A 17240-nucleotide genomic window follows, 5' to 3' on the forward strand; every position below is an offset into this window, starting at 1 on the left:
TGATGGAGAGGGAGGCGTGGGGATCAATTTATAGGGAAGCGAGCTAGGGGTCATAGTTCATTCAGGCAGGGGGCTGGCCTTTCTTACATATTTCATATAAATAAATAAATAAATTCTTACATTATATTAATTTTTTATTAAAACATAATAATTTTTTAATTTTATTTCTGTTTCATGTATATACCTTTTAAACAAATAACTATTCATACTATAATAAATAATAAATAAAATCATATATTTATATTAAAATTTAATAAATTTATTTATAAATAAAAAAAATTCTCATAAAGAGAATAAGATGAGTATGAAATGAAAAATTGTTGGAGGCTTTCACACCATAACAAAATCGTTGGGGGCTGAAATTCGTACTTACTACAAATACAGTACTTATTAATATTATTTTATTAAAAGGGCACGCAAAGAGATATTTCTAAACAGCAATTTTTTTTTTGACCAGCTCTAAACAACAATTTTTATTACTGAAAAATTGGGATTTAGAAATAAAGAATATATTAAAATCACAATTATTTCTTGAAAATTAAAATAGGTGATAAGCTTCAATATATTATACACGAATAATTAATTTGTAAAGATTTAAAAAAATTAGTTAAATTAATTATTTGTAAAATGTATATGTTGGTTTTTCTGAAGTATTTTTTTTTAACCACTTATATTGAAACTACTTTTTGATATAAATTTTCTTAACATATGTAATCAATACTGATAGTTTAAGAATAATTTATAAATGTGAAAGATATATTAAATTAAAATATTATATTTACAATCAAATATAATCTCTGTCTCATTCCTATATTAAAAATAGGAGGGAATGTCATGTTTTAATTATTTTATAAAAAATGTTTATGTAATCGTTATACGAGAAAATGACATGTTTAAATGTTACTGAAACTTTCAAAATTAATCGGGGCAAACGCCATATACCAAGATAACCATAATACACAAGCCTTCGCTATAAATTGAAATTTCAAATAACTTTATGAGCTATCAAATCTAAATTAGTGAATTTATTTATTTACACGTGCGCATTGGTGTTGTCTTATAAGGGCAGCTATATTTAGGAGATTATGAATCCAACCATCAAATGTATAACTGCTCTTGTCCCATAAGGTGGCTCCACGTTGCCAACAATTAAACTTGTGTGCTGCATTCTCAAATAAAGCAAGAATGCGCTTTCAAACCCTTGATTTTGTACCGGTCTTTAATATAAGACTCGATTTGACTTTTTATTTGATCCTAATTATAAGACTCCAATCCATTTTGTTTTTTAATTTATGTATTTTTTTTCAAGATAGTCCTTCTAATAATGATAGTTCTAGCCAATACACTTAATTAGCAAGGATATTTTAGGAATGACAACACTTATTTATTACAAATAACTAACTTAACTTACTTCCTTAATCTCCTCAAATTAGTCAACTAGGTCTTATAATTAGGACTGGAGGTAGTATTACTGTTCTCATCAGATTATATTTGCAAGACATTTTATTAAATTCTTAATATCCATGTATTATTTTATTTTAATTTTTAATAAAAAATTAATACAGTTTAACATTTTTTTTAATCTACGTAAAACATGCTGAAAGTATTTTAATATGTTTAATTGCAAGTTCTTGGATTTTAAAAGTTATTCTACCATTATTTATTACGCATCCGTTTTAATGAGAAAGTAAGAACAATCAATTAAAGGTAAAGGTGTATGAAATTTAATTCTTAATATAAAATTTAGTTAAAGGATTAGATTTGATTTTTAATCTAAAATTTTAATTCATCTTGTTTTTCAAATTCATAAATTTTTCTTCAAAGTTATATACATTTATTGATTATAAAAATTGAGAATAAATATGTAAAAAAAAAAATTTACGTGAACTTTTGTGAGTATCGATGGGAAGACTCGATGAGAGTAATGGGCGGTGCTTTGCTGCGTTGAATTTCCAGGAGGATTCACTCGGTGAAGACCGCTGAGATGGCCTCTGACGCCGCGTTTAGGAAATCAATTTGCAATCTTCAACGTTGCCCTTTCGCGACGGCGCTAGACCTAGCCTTCTTTTCATTGTTTTTTCATTACACACACACATATATGTATACACACTCCACTCGTTTTATTTATAAAAAAATTGAAAAAATATTTTTTAGTTTTATTTATAGGATAATTAGAAAATTTTTTTATAGATATACAATTTTACTTTTCATTTATTATTGTGTTGACTTTATTTATACAAAGTATAATATATATTAAATAAGAGAAAAATTAAAAAATTATTAAATTTTAAATAAGAGTTAATAAAATTGAAGTTTTTTTACCCATATAAAACATGTTTGAAATGAGTTATACATAAAATCAAACAACATATGGTATTGCTAATGTACTATTTATTTGTTGGCTCTAAGATTTCTTCCGTATTGAGAGGTTAGCGGGTTACCTAAATATTACATATATTTTCATCAATTTCTTGTGCATTCAATTCTTTCATCTTTTTCTGGCCCAGAAAAAAAAAAAAATCTTTGATCTTTTACCAACAAGTGTTGATCCAAGTGGAAGGGACTTAGACATCTTAAACATCATGTCTCGAATTTGATTTTTGAGACAGTGTGTATGGAAAAAATACTATTTGGAAGGATCCCAGTTACGACACCTAATAGTACCCTGAGAGACTAGTCTCTTACCGTTCAGATAGGAAGATACTTTAGGCAACCAAAAAAAAAAATCTTTCATCTTTTTTCTAATTATCGCGCTTCTTACTTACTTACCTTCTTAGTTACTCCTTCCAATCTATAATATAAGATGCTGGTTAGAAAAAAAATTATGGTCCAAAATATAAAACATTGACAGGACAATTAGTATGATTTTTTTTATCACTTTTAGCCATGTTAAATATAAGAGAGAGATAAGAGATAAGACAACGTTTTTGGGGGACAAAATAGAGAAACTTTATCATTTTATGACACATTTGAAAAAAAGTAATCAATTTCTTATATTATAGACTGGAAGAAATATAAATAAGGACATATTTAAAAAAGCACATTTTTTACATATTTATTACTTTTAACTAATTTTAACAAATTTTAATTAAAACAATGCAGTTTGCTTTTCTTTCTTTCTTTTTTTTGGTTACGTATAGGTATCCTCTTATTAGAGACAATTCTATTCAAGGCACTGTCAAACACTAAATGTAAACATCATTCTTAGAGATTCAAACCTTAATTTATTATGTTGTAAGGAACTAATCCCTTTTATTAGACTCAAGGTTAGTTATTCGCATCTTATAAAGAATATCCCAGGAAGTAACCTTTGAAACGCACTCGTTTCCACATTGTGATTATCAAGATGTAATTGTCAAATTGAATGAGTTTTCACAAACACTCTCTCTCTCTCTCTCTCTCTCTATACATATACATATACGTATCACCGCTATCAATTACTGAGGAGTATTCTCAAACTCGGTCACTTGCAACAAATACTCACTTTCATGTGCCCCATGTTAGGTCCAGTGACTTTATTAGTGGCACCTTTCTCATTCCATCAATTCAAGCCTGTATTATTATTAGAGGAAAAATTAATTTTTCTGATCTTTTAATTTTGACTCGATTATAATTTAATCTTTTAACTTAAACATAGGACTGAATTATACAGACGGCACCAAATTAAAGAACAGGCCATAAACGTATGGTCGGAGAGATTGATTTTCCCATGCTATTATTAGGTTGAATATACTGACAAAATTGATGATTTAAGCACAGTCACATATTATTTATGCTTTCATAATTTGTTTTGATCAATCACTTTCAGATTTGATCCTACTATCGGGTGCCAACTGCTTCTTGTTGTGTGTCATGGGTTTCATAGTCGTCGGCTTGGGCCCATCAGGATTATAAATGGGATCCGAATGCCACCGCATCATTTTGAATATGAGTGCTAAAATATGAAATTTCAAGTTTAATATTTCTTTTAATTTTAAATATAAAACTCGTTTTATAATATAATTTACTTCTCTTATCTTAAATATAAGACCTTTATATTTAGAATCGGAGAAGTATATTATAAAATGGACTTTGCATTTAAGGCCGAAAGGAGCATCACGTGAATGGAGAACAAAAAAGGATATTCTTGGAAGAGTTATTTCGTTTGAGCCAGCAATGTTTAAGTGTAACTAACATGATGTTAGACACTGGTGTTGAAGATAGTAACGAGATTATGGTTGCTGAAATTAATTAACATAAGATTTATATAATTAATTTTGCAATATAAATGAAATTAGTTAACCAAGCTATTGATAACAAACGTATCTTGCCATCTTAGCTTTTTTAAACTAGCTTTTTTAACCATATATATTGGAATTACTTTTTGGTGTTGGCAAAAAAAAATTACTTTTCGCGAGAACCCCTTCTCTAATAAGAATATTTTAAGAAAAAATTATAAATTTATGAAACAAAATAAATTGAGATTTTATATTTATAATCAAATTTAACTCTCAATTTACTCTTAGAAAAAGATATTGTATAATGTTATAGGCACGAGAACCGTTTGCATGAAAAACTACAGCTACTAATAAAATAATTAGAGAAATTAATATAAACAAATAAAACAAGTCATAACTATCAAATCCTGCTGCCGTTATATACTACTCTCAATAAATCACTGACTTAATGTAAAAATTATATATTTTCAAACTAGATGAATTCTTATATGATTGATTAGTTCCCTCGTTAGCCTCGAAATCTGAAATGAGACCAAAATTATTTTCAAATCAGATGAATTCTTGTGTATTTCACAAATACAGACAAGTTAGATACCGGCAAGACCGAGGTATTATTGTATGAAAATCATACGGTTTAATTTATGAACGACGTGGTGGGGCATATACTAATTTATGTCGACATTTTTCAAGACAGATCCTTTTCAGTTGTCGCTCTCATCTCTTTCTATATAGCATCTCAACCCTTCATTGTATCCAACGACCATAGCACAACTGAAAACGATCCCCGTTAAATTTTCAAATAAAACTCTTTCTTACAAAATTAATTAAGAATTTATTCATATATATATATATTAAAGCCATTTTATGATGAAAAATTACTTTGAAGTATCTTTTTTTAATAGAATGTACAATTTTACCCTTCATTTATTATTGTGTTGAATTTATTCTCATGTGATATACTGTATATTAAATAAAAATAAAGTTGAAAGGTTGTTAGATTTTAAATGAGAGTTAATGAAATTTAAGATTTTTATTAATCTATATAAAATATGTTGGAAGTGACTTATGAATAAGATTAAAAGAGTATAAAGTATCAATATTCTAATTCAGGTCATTTTGATTAAAAAAATTTTAATGAGAGACTTCTCTAGTTTTCTACAATTTTTCCAATTTAATATAATCAAATAATAACTTTTTAATCAATATGCATAGATATATGCTGGGAAAGAGTATATAGATGTTGGATAATTGATGGTCATATCATTCTGTTAAAACTCACTCTCAATTTATCTTCTTTTTTTTTTTCCTCTTCCTAGAGGAGTTGATGAGAGTTTAAACGAAAGTAGCAGTAGGAGTATACAGATAATGACACGTGATTTGATTTGAACTTTTAATCAAAGTTATTAATTTGGAAATCATGGGATAGCGTGTTTTGTATGAGTACTAGAGTTTTGTTAATTTTACTCTTCTGGTCAAAGAGAGATTTTTTTGCTCCTATTTATATCTTAAAAAAAGAAATTTTTATACAAATATATAATTTTATCCTTAATTTATTATCGTTTTGATTTTATTTTCATAAAATATGGTGTATAATAAACACAAATAAATTTGAAAATTTTTGAATTTTGAAGTTGAATTAAAAATTTAAGATTTTTCTTATACTCTAAATAAAAAATATTGAAAGTAACATGTAAATATAATCTGATTCGTTTGAATGAGATTAGCACTAATTGAGGGGACAACCAGGTGGTTATATGTCCAGTAACGAGCAAGAATAAATTTAATGAATTGAAACGCATTGGAACTACTCTACTTGAATTTGTATTAGTCTTTTTCACATATGAAATAAATGCTTGCCCTTATTAATACGAAATTACTGGATCCAGCCTCATATAGTCATATGTGTCTACAGTGACATTTTAATTTCAATTTTGTTTTTTCCAATAACGAAATTCATTAAAAGGGGAAAACAGTAAACGTCCATAATAGAAGTAAAAACAAAAACCGACCAAGAACAAATCCAAAAAATTTGCCTCCATTAAATTTCTGAGTGATTCCTAATCGATTTCTTAACCCTCCATTAAGGTGGAAAAAAAAACAAAGAAAACAAAATGGAGAGGAAAAAAAATTAAAAGAAAAAATATTATCATCTCTCTTGTTTTGATGAACCAGAGAAAATAAGAAGAAAAGAAAATAAATAAATATATAAAGTATCAAAATATTCTCACTCCCGTGTCAAAATATATCATGATTAAAACCAAAATTAAATGTCATAATGAGAAAAATCATACAAACATTAATATTATTAAATAATTTAATATCAAATTATTTGGTAAAAATAATACTTCAATTCTTAATATACGACCTAATTAACTAATTTGAGTAGATTAAGGATGTTAGTTAAATTAGTTAATATGATATGATTTTTCTAAAATATTATGATTCTCTCCCTCTTCTACTTGATTATTATTGAAATTTGGAGGAATATCAATAGGATTATTTCGGGGAAAAAAATTGATAAACATGTAAAGTAAGTTTTATCAGGACCAAAACTAATTCCCAAATTAGGTATTATATTAAGGCCAAGAGGAGTATATCTTTTTGAAAAAAATGTTATTTTTCTTCTGAAAGACAGAAAAATACCATACGTATGGAGAATGCTCACAAGGAAAAAAGAACCAAAACAGCATACGTATAGTTTGACAATTTCAGACATTTTTATGGCATAACCAACGTTATATGTTACAAAACAATTTTGGTTGTATTGCCGTACTAATTAATTAACATAATTTTCATTTCATAGTTTCGCGTCAACAAAATGAACGACAAATAAATTATTTTGGCCCCCAAAAAAATAAGAGACAAAAAATAATAATATCTGAGTATGAGGAAGGAGCAAGACGATACTGGTTTTGGCCTGAATCCTGGCACAAGATACAAGCAGGCTGAGGTAAGAGGAAGGAGCCAGACGAGGGCAGAAAGGAAATATACATTCTCTTCTCGTTTTCTTTCCAGACTTGGAGAGAAAAGTTGGGACTGATCGGTCTCACCTTTTTTTTTTCCCATTATTTTCCTCTTATTTTTTTTTAGTAGAAATCAGACAGTATCCTCCAACCGATAACTAGAAATCAATCTTCTCGAGACGTAAATATCAAAAATATCATCAAAGTAGGTTTTGCTTCTCCCAACAAAACATTTTCCATGCGCATTGCCTAGTTCAAACCGAAGATACCATGTTTAAGAGACCAAATCGTTCACCAATTGTGCTAGCTATTATTCATTAAAAGGACAACTTTTTTAATTTTTTAATTAAACAAGTAGCCGCCTAATGACCAGGTATTACCAATATGATTAAACCCACAACTTCCCAGTTACATGATAATTTTCATACCACTAAATTATTAAAGAGAGAATCCAAAAAATTATCTTTAAATTTTAAATCAATCTTATTTATTACATTTTAATAATAACTGACAATATTTGAAAAGCAATAACAATATATTTTTGTTGTTATTCCTGATTTAAGATTTGAAATTTTAGAAATATTTTTTTAGCGATTTTCCAATTATGAGACGTGAAGATCATTGGATGACTTTTATTACTAGCGCCCAAAAAACCAAGGTTATTACTTCTAAGACTTTAATATTGTCAAAATTAAAAGAGTAAATACTAACTGCTTGAGATTATAAATGTCTTGAGATGCAATATTTTATTTACTAGAAAGTTTTCATGAGAATAGGAAATATTATGAGTTACTACCTCCGTTCCTTAATATAAAACTCTGTTTGACTTTTATTTTGATCCTAAATATAAGACTCCAATCTACTTTGTCTCTCATATTCATGTATTTTTTTTTAAGATAGTCCTTTTAATAATTGTAGTCCTAACGAATATAGTTGATTAGTAAGGATATTTTAGGAAAAGCAATACCTATTTATTACAAAGAACTAATTTAACTTCTTTCATTAATCTCTTCAAATTAGTCAACTGGGTCTTATAATTAGGACCGGAGGTAGTATCACTAATACGAATTAGATCTAACGAAATAGGCTAAGTTCTCACAATATGACGAATTAAAATTTAAATTATTATTAAAAAAATTTATATTTAGTATCAGACAATGTCTTAAATATAATTGTTTTAAAAGAAAAATCTCTACTAAGGGTAAAGAAACACATTGAGGTGTCCCACGAGGCCATGCATATATGACGTGCCTCCAACACCTCACATTTACACGTTACTCCTTCTAGCCAAAAGTCATAATTCAGTATGAACATAAACTAAGTTTTCGTCTCTTTTAGAATTGAACATGGTTCTTAAATTGATAAGTAAATGTAATATATATAGATTTATTTTAATTACTGATAAAAAAATGCATTTGACATATCAGCTACAACAACGATCCTTTATTTCAAAGCATGTGGGCTGCGTATCCAAAATTATTTTTAATTAGAAAATTCAAAATTGAAGTTTCGGTGTTTCATAAATATGTAATAAATAAATAAATAAATGAAAGAATATATGGTAAATTTGGTCATTATCTCTGGCCTAACAGAAAAGTGGAAAAATTTAAATGTTGTTTTATCATAATTTCTATAATTTATAAGAGTTGACCACCATATAATATCTTCAACTTGTCTAAATAACACGGCAGCTTAATTTTCTTAGTTGGCAAAAAAAAGGACAGCTTAATTTTCTTCGAAACATTAAGTAATTCAAGAAATATGAACACGAAATATTCTTCTATTGACCTGAAATAAAGAAAATTAAAATGAATTCCTCTCTATGGATTTTTTTCTAATTAAAATATCCTAAATATAAAATGATGTAAAATATGATATTGATGGACTATATATGTACTACCTCTGGTCTTAATTATAAGAGCCAGTTGATTAATTTGAAGAGATTAAGTAAGTAAGTTGAGTTAGTTATTTGTCCTAAATAGTTGTTATCTTTCCTAAAACATCCTTACTAATCAAGTGTATTAACTAGAACTATAATTATTAGAAGAATTATCTTGAAAAAAATTAGGTAAATATAAGAGATAAAGTGGATTGAGGTCTTATATTTAGGACCAAAATAAAAATCAAATATAGTTTTATATTAAGGATCAGAGGTAGTACATTGGTTTGTGTACCGTGGTGAAGGCGGAAGGAAGCTTCGCCGATTTGAGCCGGGTACTGTTGTGGTTTTCCTCGAAGTCAATACAGCGCCGTCTAAGTGGGAGTGTTCAGACTATGACGCAGGTATGTCGTGGTGCGGCGCATGCAAAATTTCCAGTCGTCTGTTTTGCAGTCTTGCTTGCTCTTGAGGCGCCAGATGTGCAGTTCCCAGACACCGTCATAGCCTGTCTTCTCCGCCAACAAAACTCTCTCTCTCTGGTGTAAAAGACAAAACATTCTTATTTAGGAGCTGAGGTAAAAATTTGTTTTTATTTATTCTAAATATTAGTTTTTATTTAAATTATTTTAATTCACATAAATTATCCTTTTTATTCTACATAATAATATATTTAAGGTTAATTTTAATTATATAAATGGTTAAAATTATATGTACTTTAGAAAAACGAAGGCACTTTCCATATAAATACCTAATTAAATTTATTTTCTTAATATATGTGAATTAGTTGTATATGTTTTAAATATAAGAGCTAGTTGAGAACTGAATTTGATTTTAAATATAAGATTTTAATTCACTTTATTTTTTAAATTTATAATTCATATCCCTATTGATTACACATATTAAAAAATTTTCATTCAAAAATAATCATAACTAAAAAATGCACGTTATATAAAACAGTTCATATTTGTTACGAATAACTAATTAAATTTTTTTAATCTATCCAAATTAATTAAGTATCTCTTACATTAAAAATCAGTATATTGTTCATTAAAGTATGTTATATTCTACTATTTTTGAAATTCTCATTAATTAACTTGTGAAACCTAAAATGAGGGTGTCTCATTGTGGCAAGGCAGAAATTAAACTAGAGATTTTGAGCTCCTATTTTCTGTTTATTTCTCACTAATAAAATAAGTGGCAATAATAAGTAGTACTCCTCCGGTCCTAATTATAAGACCCAATTGACTTATTTGAGGAGATTAAGGAAGTAAGTTAAATTAGTTATTTATAATAAATAAGTGTTGTCATTCCTAAAATATCCTTACTAATTAAGTATATTGGCTAAAACTATCATTATTAGAAGGATTATCTTGGAAAAAAATGCATAAATATAAGAGACAAAATGAATTGGGGTCTTATAATTAGGACCAAATAAAAAGTCAAATTGGGTCTTATAATAAGGACCGGAGGAGTAATAGTTAAGAGTGATATTTGAGTCAGAATTTGACTTCTCTAAAGTAATTAATTAAAAAGGAAGTTAGCAGTTGTTTAGAGAGATATTAAAGCAAAATCCTAACAACTCCTTGATATTTGTGAATCATTTCACATTTTCTCACATGCATGAACCTTTGTGTCTCTTCAAATTGAACAGTCATTGTTTAATTTGGATTTGGTATCACTACTTTTTTTTTTTTGCCAGCAACAATAATAATAATGTTCTTTTGTTAGTTAGTAACTTATAATTTATCTGTCAAAGCATCAAGTTTTCTTCATCACGACGCTCATGCATATTTTTAATTACCTTCTTAACTACCAACTAATTTTTCGTACAGTGAGTATCTAATCTAATTACTCAAATATGAAATATGCACGACATTTTTTTTTTCTTTGAATGAAAAGATTTGTGCACTATTGAATATTCATTTATCACTAAGATACTTCCCCCATACATGCAATACACGATTAGATGATTAATTGGGATGATCAATGTGATTATATTGCAGCTATATACCCAAAATTAATTCCAATTGTTAATTTTTTTATGAAGAATGCGGGGCTCGAGCCTAATTAGATTGAGGGGATATTTTTACGCAAATTAAGATAAAATTTTTCTCACATACTTACTTCGTATATCATAACATTATTTTTAAAGTCATAGTTTGGTTTCCACTCGAACACCTTCTGACTCAAAATCATGTGTAGGCATGAAACACTCACATAGTCTCTATATAAGAATCCTTTAACCTGTCTTGGACGTTCATTTGTATAAGATTTGACCTCTTTTTTCTATTCTCATACAAACTAGGACTAACTCCTATTATAATATTTCATCTTTAGTCATTACTAAAATAAACTTATAACAATTATTATACTTCAGCATCATGGGAGGAGTAACTTATCGTTGTCATCTTGAGCAATCAAGGGAAAGAGGGGGAGAGAAGATGCTGATGAATGAAAGAGTTCGGCTTGTGTGTGAATGATGGGATGTAATCATGTAATATAATTATGATTAAGGCCAAGTTAATAATGTTAAAACATATTTATAAACTTTGGTTTAGATTATATTATATACTCCTCTGGTCCTATTTATAAATCACTTCTAACATATTTCACACAGACTAAGGAAAACTTTAAATTTTATTAACTCTAATTTAAAATTCAACAACTTTCTAACTTTGTCTCTATTTAATATATATTATACCTCATACAAACAAAGTCAATACAATAATAAATGAAAGGTAAAATTATATATCCATACAAAAAATTTATTTCCGTACCCTATAAATAGGACAAAAAAAAGTTATCTCTCTCTATCCTATAAATAGGACCAGAGGAGATAGTTGTAAATGAGATTGAAATTTTGGAAAAGAAAAAATGATAAATAGGTCAAGAACTATAAGTTTAATTTGTAGGTCAGGCTTTATGTTCACAAGGTCGAGCTTTTATATATTGCTCAATATAGAATCTTAAACCTACATGTCCTTTCCATTTATGCCATATATTTCCTTTATTTCAATCCCAACGGATGTAGGATTTATTTTTCATTTCTTATACTAATGATCTGAATACTTAAATTGTAAAAAAAAAAAAAAAACAAGGATGCAAGGACCAATAACCAGCTTTGCGTTTCATTCCATTATTAGAAGCTACCAAACAAGGCGCGGCCTTTGCAATCATAATCAGAATTAATGATTAGAAAAATCATCAACAAACAAAAACTGATGTTTCAAAATCAAAACACATCTATACGATCATATATATATATATAGTGAGAGAGAGAGAGAGAGGGTTTTGTCAAATAATAATGGTGGTGGTTGAATGATTCAAAGTATACGAGAGTTGTGCAATGGATTTGTCGAAGTTGCCATTGACAGAAGGAAAAGAACATTAAATAATGCAGAGAATGGAGGAAAGAGAGGAGGAGGGAAGGAAAGTGGACATGTTATTCTTGCCAACAATAATAATAATAATAATACATTCGGTTATAATTATAAGATCTTATTTATAGTCTACAAATAAAGTCTTATAATTAGGACTGGAGATAGTAATAATAATAGGAGTGTCATCAATATATTGAAAATAATAATAACTGCACGTATGGAGGGTCGATAAGAAGCAACAAGGTTGTTGGTTGTGAATGACAACGTAGTCAAGTGTTGACTTAAAATAACGAGGCAAACAACCAACGTACAGAGAGACGTATAAGGTTGTTCTATCTATGTGAGCCCCCATTTGCAAAGTGCAATGTGGTCCATTTTCAGTTAATGCCATTTTTGAGAATAATGAGCAAACCATATATGTGTATACAGAGAAAGAGACAGATCAGGACCACACGTTTTGTTATTCTCTCTCTCTCTCCATACATGCACTCCTTGGATTCTAATTATCACACCACCTTCTCCTTCTGTTTATAACTTGGCATCCCATCCTAAACATAAATATAAGTTGTTTGTAAAGAGAAGTTTTAGACGTAAATATTTTTTTTAATTTTATCCTTATTTGCTTTTCATTGCAAAGAGAGAAGGAAGGGATATATATATATATATATATATGAAAATGATTTGTAAATGTAAAGAGATAAAAAAAGCTTTAATAGGGGTGAAACTTGAAAATTTTTTCAATTTAACATGTTTCTTGATATGCCATAATGTGTTACACTTGGTTTACATTAAAGACCAGATTGGCAAGTCACTTTAACTACTAATTCATCAGAAGAACCAAGAGATGATAGTTTTTTGGCCAGAAAACCAAGAAGAAATGGTTAACTCATTAAATTTATCTCAAATTAATAATTTTTTTCAACTTTATCCGTACTATAAATGAAGTTGAGAGGAAGAAAAAATATATAAAGAGTTACATTTAAGTATTAATTACAAGGATAAAATTGATAAATAAACATTAATTACCTTCAAAGCTAGACGACTTATGTTATAGACTAGGGTTTGTTTGGTTGGAGGGGAGGGGAGGGGAAATGAGCCCCTCTTCTCATTTGGTTAAAAATTTTGAAGGGAAGGAGAGCTAAAATGTCCCCTCCCCTTCCCTCCCTCCTCCCATTTTAGTTTCCCTCCAAATTGGAGGTTTTTGGAAGGGAGCCAAATTTTTAGACCATTATACCCTTATAAATTTTTTAATATTCCACTTTTACCCATAAAAATATTATTATAATATTTATTTCAAATAAAAAATATATTATTCTAAGTAAAAAAAATAAAAAAATATACATTATTATAATTTAAAATATATTATAAAAAATTATTTAAAAATAAAAAATTATAATATTATAAAATTAATTGTTTTTTATAAATATATTATTTATTTTTAAAGCTGGAAAAAAAGATAGCCTAAAGAGAATAAAATTTCATTTTTCTTAGAGCATATAAAATTTTTTAATTTGATTATTTTAAATATATTATTATATTAATTAGAATAAAAAATTACTGTACCAATTTTTTAATACACATATTAACATGATAAGACTGAATTTTTATTAAATTATATAATTTAAATTAAGATGTAAATTAATTTATATAATATATTAATAAAAAATATAAACTAACATGTAAGGGTAAAATGGTAAATTGATTATTACTATCCCTCCCCTCCCCTCCCCTCCTTGAACCAAACAATGAATCATTAAATATCCTCCCCTCCCTTCTTTTTTAATCAAACCAAATAAGGTGAGGATAAAACCTCCCCTCTCCTTCCCTACCCCTCCCTCCCCTCAAAACAAACAAGTCCTGAGTAGTTTTTGTATGATTTATATCATGTACTGGAAGAAGCAAGACATTTTGTAAGAGACATGAACGATCCTCTCAATCTGATGAAGTGTTGACAGCTACCTCACAAGGATCAATAGGAATATAGATATAGATATACATATGCATATGTGTGTATACACACACATATATACATGTATATATATGTGTGTATACATGTATAAGAGTGTGTGTATATATCACACATATATACATGTATACATGTGTGTATGATAATCATAGATTTAGAATTCATTGATCAGCCTCTTTGTGGTGAGTCTCTCTCTCTCTCTCTCTCTCTCTACGCACACACCCACACACACAAACAAGATACATGAAACCAGCAACGCAACATTGACTTCAACGGATGAAGCGCCGTGATGTTAAGGTAGACCAACCTATCTTGACCTCTCAGAGTCTCGCCTCACGACCATTTTTCCCTGCTCTCTTAATTTCTTTCATATTACTGCTACATACTAATTTTTGTACGGTCCGATTTATTCGTTAATTTAAATAACAATGAAAAACCCCATATAAATATAATTTTAAAATAAATTTTTTTGCCATGTTTTAAAAAAATATATTTTAGTTTATTTTTTTAAATTTTAAAATCAATAAATTTATTGCAATAATCTTATAATCTGAAAAAAAATCATAAGCTGATAATTATTTATAATTATAAAATATTTAGAAAAATTATACACAATTTTTAAAGGGGAATAACATATGACTTGTGGAAGTTTTGAATATTATATATATATATATAATTAAATGCCTTTGGTCCTATAGCTTATCAATTTGTAAACTATAATTTGCAATGGAAATATAATAATTTATTAAAATAAAAGTTAAAGATATTTAGCGTACGACAATGTTGAGAAGGTGTAATATGAAATTAGGTATAGAGTTGGTCGAGTAATAAAAATTTCGGCACATTGATGTGACAATACATAAAACTGGGTGGAAAAATGTTTGTACTGTTTTTGGATGTGAGGGATGAAATGAGAATTTTTATGTAGGCATTAATTTTTCTTTGGCTAGAAATAGCTATGTTTGGTTTGGAATATAGATAAGGGTTTGAATTTTATTTGTCTGGTGATTTTTATTTGCTTGGTATATCTTGAAAATTGAAATTTTGAATGTGAACATTGACTTTCGTCTCTTCTAGTCTTCTTTGTCATCGCCCCCTCATCTACGTCTTTATTAGTCCTTAAAATGTTTTTAATAGTGCCCAATTTCCTGGAAAGTTTCATTTTGCCGATTTAAAAAAACCCAATTATATATTGTTATGATTCTAAATATAAAATTTATTTTAAAGTGTGATTTATATTATAAAATGAGTTTCACATTTCGAATCAAAGAAGTGTATGTGAAAATGTGAACCTTTTTAGAAGTGATATTATGAAGTTTGAGTTCAATATAAGAAAAAAGTTTTGTTTCAATTGCATGAAAATAATTTTTTTTTATTAGCAAAAAAATCATAGAAAGAAGTAGGCTTGTGCACATAACAAGAAGCTAATGTGAGGTAATGCATCCCCAGTCAGAAAAAAAAAGTGAGGTAATGCAATTGAATTCTGACGATTTTCTTATGTTTGTGTTAAATGTGGTAGCAGACTTTTTTTTTTATCGGGAATTATTTTGTGAAAATATAAAATTATTTGTAGAAATTATTATAGTTATTAATATTTTTTGTTCTTCTAATTTTCATTCTTTTATAACATCTTGTCATCATCTCCTTTTTGGGGGGAAAAAATTTGCTAGTAACTTTTCCTCTTCTTCTAATACCAGCCACAACACTAGGATTATTTCAATAACATTTTATCATTAATTCTCATGCCAACTCTAACCAAGGGTCCATGATTCTTCCAACGTTTCTTATCTCCATAAATGAATTATTTTTTAAATAATTCTTTTAATTGTTAACGATGAAGAATAAAATTCACGCATCCGTCATTCTTGTATGAGATGCAATTATGTTCAAAATACTCTAGGGTGTTAAATAGTGGCAATTCTCCTATTGGATTTTCAGACTTTGAATTCTGAGTTGAGTTGCTCGCTTGGCCCAAAACATCTCTAAGTCGTCCAAAAGATATTTCGACACACAAACTGTTTTTGTTAGAAGCCCAGTCCATGCTTGAGGCCCATGAAATCCATCACATGGAAATGTGGGCACTTAAACGCAAGTCGTTTTGCCCCTCAACGGACAGGTCGACAGGACAGTCAGGTGGTGAGGTATAAAATTAAAATGCCACATTGTTGTTGAGAGTGGGATTTGAACCCACGCCCTTTCGGACCAGAACCTTAATCTGGCGCCTTAGACCAACTCGGCCATCTCAACTCTATGGTGCGTTTGCTTAACTCGCAGCACTTTTTCCGTTATTCATAACTGATCCCAAATAATATGGAGCTGGGCCCTCTGAGATTGCCGCAAGCCCAAGTCAAAGATTTAAATTTGTTGAGGCCCAAAAACTTTTTGGTTATAGTGAAATTCTTAAATCCTTAACCTATATCAAGTTATCTACGTGCCACCCCACTTTTACCATTTACTCCAAAAACGAAAAAAAGAAAGAAAGAAAAAAGCTTCAAGTGGTTTATAAAAAATAATATTCAACTTTACATTTTTTGGCGGAACATTCAACTTTAAATTTTAAAACTCATCCAATAGCAACAAATGTAAGGAGGAAAAATAGAACTAAATTTCCAATTAAAATATAAAAATGTTACATCTTTAGTAAGTCAGTTAATTTTCAATTTTTTTTCTAAAATATTGGAAAAATTAGTGGAAAAATACCCTTTAACAAAGTATAAATATGAAATAAAAGTGTCAACTGTCTATTTTAATAATTCTTCCTTATTAAGTTTTAATCACTTAACAAAACACCTATTAAGATACTCCTATTTTGGAATTTGCAAATTCTTTAGAGCC

General features: G+C 28.3%; 1 non-coding gene across 1 annotated transcript; it reads right to left on the reverse strand.

Moving 5' to 3' along the window:
* Positions 1 to 16571: 16571 nt before the first annotated feature.
* Positions 16572 to 16652, reverse strand: TRNAL-AAG (transfer RNA leucine (anticodon AAG)). Its single transcript has one exon. It is a non-coding gene; the product is annotated as a tRNA-Leu (tRNA).
* Positions 16653 to 17240: the final 588 nt, after the last annotated feature.

The sequence above is a fragment of the Neltuma alba genome, unplaced genomic scaffold (assembly GCF_004799145.2).
Source record: "Neltuma alba isolate B1F8T4 unplaced genomic scaffold, ASM479914v2 tig00012806_pilon, whole genome shotgun sequence".
NCBI classification, from domain to species: domain Eukaryota; kingdom Viridiplantae; phylum Streptophyta; class Magnoliopsida; order Fabales; family Fabaceae; genus Neltuma; species Neltuma alba.